This window comes from Mandrillus leucophaeus, unplaced genomic scaffold, assembly GCF_000951045.1.
Source record: "Mandrillus leucophaeus isolate KB7577 unplaced genomic scaffold, Mleu.le_1.0 Scaffold417, whole genome shotgun sequence".
Taxonomy (NCBI): domain Eukaryota; kingdom Metazoa; phylum Chordata; class Mammalia; order Primates; family Cercopithecidae; genus Mandrillus; species Mandrillus leucophaeus.
In genome coordinates, this window is record NW_012104443.1 from 2,214,150 (window position 1) to 2,220,561 (window position 6,412).

General features: G+C 40.1%; 1 protein-coding gene across 3 annotated transcripts in view; it reads left to right on the forward strand.

The window, feature by feature from the left end:
• The window catches only part of LOC105548616 (chromosome unknown open reading frame, human C15orf41), a 279,913-nt gene that overhangs the window by 67,899 nt on the left and 205,602 nt on the right, over window positions 1-6,412 (forward strand). The window lies entirely within an intron of this gene.

Genomic DNA, 6,412 nt, shown 5'->3' on the forward strand with positions numbered 1-6,412 from the left:
GAGAGTGTCTTTCTCTGTCACCCAGTCTGAGGTGCAGTGGCACGATCGTAACTCACTGCAGCCTCAAACTCCTGGCCTCAGGCAATCCTACTGCCTCAGTCTCCTGAGTAGCTGGGCCTACAGGTGCACACCACCATGGCCAGCTAATTAAAAAAAAAATTTTTTTTTATAGAGACAGGGTCTTGCTACCTTGCCCAGGCTGGTCTTTGAACTTCTGGCCTCAAGTGATCTCCCACCTCAGCCTCCCAAAGTGCTGGGATTACACGCCTGAGCCACCATGCCTGGCCCAGAAATAAGCACCTTTAAATATACCCAGTGATGAACAGTTGAGTGGGTGACAATGAGAATACATAAATAGATTTCTTTAAATTTATTTAAATATGACCGTCCCAATTATTTCAAAGAGTTACAGCATTTGAAACAAAAGCATGAAGTTAGACCTTAATGGACAGTCTCAGAAAAAAGCAGTCTGACCACTTTCTGGCTTTACCAAGCTGCTGTCTGACTTTCTGCCCTGCACTTTGTGCTTGGGGACAGGCCATATTGTTACCTTTCAGATGGATTGACCTCAGTAGCCTTTTGTTTGAAATGTGCAGGTCAAATGTTCCTGTCTATGCTAAAGGTAAATTGGCTTTAAAAGGTTTTTGTTTGTTTTCCAGCAGATTAGAATAAAGCCAAATTGTATTTCTTATATCAAAATATATTTAAGCAATTTGAAAATGTTAATGGCAATTGTATTTAATTGTTTTCTTTTATAAAGTTATACTTAGGTATTGTGAAAATTAAATATTTAATTTCACAATACTTAATTTGTGATAGCATTAAAAAGGAATGAATGATTGGCCATAATTGTGCCACTGAGAGATCTCTACTGGCATTTTTCATTTTAGACTTTTGTCAGCCCATTTTTATATTGATGAGGTCATATTTTATAAGCAATTGTGAATCCTGAGTTTTATACCTGGAAAAATGTATATGATATAATATTATTTTGTAAAAAGCTTTTTATAAACATCTTTTGATTGCCTTATTTCATCATATGAAAGTATCATAATTTACTGAGTTATTCCTTTTTGAACATATGTTTCCAATGTTCTATTTTTTTTGAGACGGAGTCTTGCTCTATTGCCCAGGATGCAGTGCAGTGGCATGATCTCGGCTCACTGCAAGCTCCCCCTCCCGGGTTCACGCCACTCTCCTGCCTCAGCCTCCTGAGCAGCTGGGACTACAGGTGCCCGCCACCATGCCTGGCTAATTTTTTGTATTTTTAATAGAGACAGGGTTTCACCATGCTAGCCAGGATGGTCTCAATCTCCTGACCTCGTGATCCACCCGCCTCAGCCTCCCAAAGTGCTGGGATTATAGGCATGAGCCACTGCACCTGGCCTCCAATGTTCTATTATTGTAAATAATACTGTGATAAACGTCTTGATGCATGAGTCTGCATTTTGGATTAGTTTCTTAATATTTCTATATATGTAATTATTGGTGCAAACAATGTGAACATTTTTCAAAAGTATTACATATTACCAAACTACAGTCTAGAAATGTTATGCTGGTTGCATATGTTGAACAGGGTGGTTCTGCTCTAAATGTATTTGTTTTCCAGTCTCTTTCCCAACTATATCCTATAACACTTCATAAGTGCTAGGGAAAAAAAAGTTTAATTTTAGGTTGTATTTGTCTTTTCTGGAAACTTTAATTATCCCCCACATCAAAGTGACAGATCAGCCTTTATTTAAATTTTCAGATATGCAATCAAAGGGACATACTAATTACAGAAAATATTCCATAAAGACATAATCAGAAAATCCTAATGGTACCTTTATGTGCATCCTCATAGTATCTTGTGCAAACTTACAGCATTGCACTTTTCACACTGGTGTAATGGTTTGCTTCTGTCTCCAGCTAGCCTGAAAACTCTTTGGGGTAGGGCTACACAAAAACAAATGAACGTTGAACCCTCATCCAACTCTGGCAAAGATCTGAATTGCAATTGGGATATAAGGATGTCATCCTTAATACTGTATTAAGGTGACCTGGGCTCCATTCCTGATGCCTATTTGCCAGTTAAAAGGACTTTATACGGAAGGTATATGTCATCATCTAGCTTTGCTACAGGAGGACTAATAAATATACATCCTATGGGTGAAATCATCCTTAAAAGGTCCCCAGAGAAGGCCCATTTTATGATGTTTTTTGAGTGTGAAAGACTCATTTATATCTAAGATGAAACTAATGTGTACTCATTTCAAATATAAGGCAAAGTTCTCCATGCTGTGGCCTAAGAAGATCCACAACTCTGTCACTGAGTGTTTTCTCTCAGCTTGGAACACCTTCTGCTTACTCCAAACTAGTAAAGAGGATAAGTTTATTTCTAGACTACTACATAAACAAGTCGCCCCAGATACCCCAAATCGATAATTCTTGGAACTCCCGCAGCACTCTGTATAGACATACCTGTTAGCACTTCTCTTGCTGCGTTTTACATACTTATGTACACAGCTCTTTTCCCACCAAAAAGAACAGTTGAAGGCGGGTACCGTGTCTTACATTTGTATTGTTGAGTTTTAGCATTGTAAATGGGGCATAATGAGTGTAAAGTAGATGGTGCTAATTGAACAAAAAAGTGGTCCAGATTTTCAGAAACGATTTTTATCACATATATATTACCAATATCGTATTGAAGCCAACCTTTTTTACATGTGAACATCTGAATAAAGTTCTGTAGGTCTGATCTTCTAACGCTGCTAAAGCTGGCTCCTCCACCAGTGTGCTAGGAGAAGGGAGGAAATGGAGACAATATTTCTAAACTTTGCTATTGATGGGGACTTGCAGATCTGACCAACTGTGTGCATGTGCACTTATGCTCATGTGCACCAATGTAGGCGAACCCAAACAAATTTCACCAAGAATGTTTCCTGTTTAGAAATAAGATGGCATTAGTACAGTGTGAAAGAATAGAGATTTTTCAAAGTAAACTCTCGAGTTGTGTCTATTTATATACAACATGAAGAACTGAGGAAATTTCTTCAATAATTCAAAAGCTTGAGAAAACTTTTATTTTTTTATTATATGTTGAGACAGAGCCTTTCTCCGTCACTCAGGCTGCAGTACAGTGAGCCACTCTTGGCTCACTGCAACCTCCACCTCCTGGGTTCCAGTGATTCTTGTGCCTCAGCCTTCCGAGTAGTTGGGACTACAGGCACGCGCCACTATGCCAGGCTAATTTTTGTGCTTTTAGCAGAGACAAGGTTTCACCATGCTGTGCAGGGAGGTCTCAAACTCCTGGCCTCAAGTGATCCACCTGCCTTGGCCTCCCAAAGTGCTGGGATTACAGGTGTGAGCCACCGTGCCCAGCCAGGAAACATTTTCTACTATCTAGATATTATGAGGTTTCTGTTAATCATGATGAAATCATGCAAAATACAGATTTTGATGGGAGCCAGGGTCAGGCGGATAACCTGAGGTCAGGAGTTCAAGACCAGCTTAGCCAACATGCCAAAACTCCGTCTCTACTAAAAGCACAAAAACTAGCCAGGTGTAGTGGCACGCACCTGTAATCTCAGCTCCTTGGGAGGCTGAGGCAGCAGAATCGCTTGAACCCAGGAGGCGAAGGTTGCAGTGAGCCGAGATTGCACCACTGCACTCCAGCCTGGGTGACAGAGCACCACTTCGTCTCAAAAAAAAAAATACAGTCTTTGAATTCTTAATTGGATCAACTCAATGCTAGCAAGAATGCAGAGACACATGAATTCTCCTGGGCATTAGGAATGGAGCCCAGGTCACCTTAATGTAGTGTTGAGAATGACATCCTTATATCCCAATTGCAATTGGGATGTTTGCCAGGATTGGATGAAGGTTCAACATTCATTTGTGTAGCCCTACCCCAAAGAGCGTTCAGGATAGCTGGAGACAGAAGCAAACCCTTATACCAGTGTGAAAAGTGCAGTGCTGTAAGTTTGCACAAGATTATGATGAGGATGCAGAGGAAGGTACCATTAGGATTTTCTAATTATGTCTTTATGGAATATTTTCAGTAATTAGTATGTCCCTTTGATTACATATCTGAAAATTTAAATAAAGCCTGATCTGTCACTTTGATGTGGGGAGTAATTAAAGTTTCCAGAAAAGAAAAATATAACCTGAAATTAAACTTAATTTTTTTTCCTACCACTTATGAGGTGTTATAGGATATAGTTGGGAAACAGATTGGAAAACAAATACATTTAGAGCAGATCCCCCATGTTCAACGTATGCGGCACCTCACTAGGCCAAAATTAAACTTAATTTTTCATTCCTAGCACTTATGAAATATTATAGGATATAGTTGGAAAGCAGATTGGAAAACAAATACATTTGGAGCAGATCCACCATGTTCAATGTATGCGGCACCTCACTAGGCCTTGGGGGATCAGGGTTCTATTTCAGGGTTCCATAGCTTTATTGTTTACTAGCTAAGAGAGCCCAGATGGGTTTGATCAGTGCCCTGGGGTTTGGTTTCTTTATATGACCAACTGGGAAGCCTTACCAACCTCATAATTAGGAATTTCCACAGTATTAAGTATGATCATGCTTTTAATATTATATAGAATATATAGATAGAGAGGATTGTAATTATTGTTTAATCACCTTCTGTTTCTTTAAACTTGATAGAAGTGCTTCACTGGTCATTAGCAGGATAATGACTGATGCAACTTTTACATGAAACCATGTCATTTTGACTTAAAGCAACAGATCTCTGGTATAAGAGGTAGTCTGGCATCTAGCTACTACTCTCTTTCACTGTGCAGTCAGCTCTCGCTATGGCATGCTCTTTCTTTTCATGCTGGTTTCTACTCGAGTGTCACTCCCTCAGAGGGGGGCTTCCTGAGCAACCCGTCTAAGTTTACATTTTTATTCTAGCGTATACCATTATACTGCATATTTATCTCCCTGTCTTTTTATTGTTTGTGTCACCACTGTAATATAATCTCAGTGATGATAGGACCATGAATGGTTCTTTTCCCCCCCGTTGCTTCTTCAGAACCTGGAATAAGACCTGACACATAGCCCTCCAAAATACTTGTCGGGTAACTGAAACTGAAGTAGAAAGCTGTAAAGATATCCCAGTATCAGTACAGGCTTAAAGATACTGACCCAGAATCAGAAACCATAGTAAATACGCACTGTTGGTGGTTACAGGCACACAATCAGCTGGTCTGACTTGGCTGATACTTAGGTGGTGTCAGTGCAGTGGACTCCGCTTCCCGGGTTCACGCCATTCTCCTGCCTCAGCCTCCGGAGTAGCTGGGACTACAGGCGCTGCCACCTTGCCCGGCTAGTTTTTTGTATTTTTTTAGTAGAGACGGGATTTCACCGTGTTAGCCAGGAAGGTCTCGATCTCCTGACCTTGTGATCCCTCCGCCTCGGCCTCCCAAAGTGCAGGTGTGAGCCACTGCGTCCAGCCGATATGAGGTTCTTAATGGACCTATTTCCCAGGGACCTTTCTCTCAAGCACATTTGCCTTGTTTTATTTATTTATTTTTTCTTCTTGCTTCTGAATGTGCATATTTTCCAATTAGTTTTCCAAATAATACATTCAAGGGTGGCCCCAATATGTGGAAAATTGCTTTGTTAGAATTATATTGAAGTTATAATGATCTAGAGGTTCTCCCCACCTTAAATAATTTGCTGTTACCCCACTTGGCTTACAGGAAAATTATACAACTTTATAAATATACTCATGAAATAATGTAATTTAGTACCTGCTTCTGGCAGTTATATGGAAGACCGCACCTCTTGACTTTCTTACTCTCAGACAAATACCCAGAACTTATTCACTCAAATAATATACTGTAGGGAAAATTTCCATACCTAATTCTGCTTTCTTGTCCAATACGGTTTTTAAAAATTATTTAATTTTTCATTTATTAAAGGAAAAATATAAGGTGATTTTTTAGTGTATAATCACCTACTATAAACAAAGTACTTGGTAGGCATAATAAATTGAAAAAACTACAATTCTCCAACCTTCATGAGGCTTTCAACATTACAGTGGGGGATGGGTTTGAGGTAGCCAAGTAATAGGCAAATACAATATGCTACGTTACATGATGGAAAGATGTACAGGATATTCCTCGATTGCATATGAGGAGCACTTAACTTACTCTTCTATGGTAGTGGATCGAGGAAGGTGACATCTGAATTGAATCATGAGTTATCCAGGTGAGGGATGGGAGAGGGAGACAGTGACTAGAGATGAGGCTGGCAGAGTAGAGAGTAGGTAGAAACCAGATTATGAAGAACCTTATAAGAGCTGTTAAATGGTTATAAATTTGGCCGGGCGCGGTGGCTCAAGCCTGTAATCCCAGCACTTTGGGAGGCCGAGGCGGGTGGATCACGAGGTCAGGAGATCGAGACCATCCTGGCT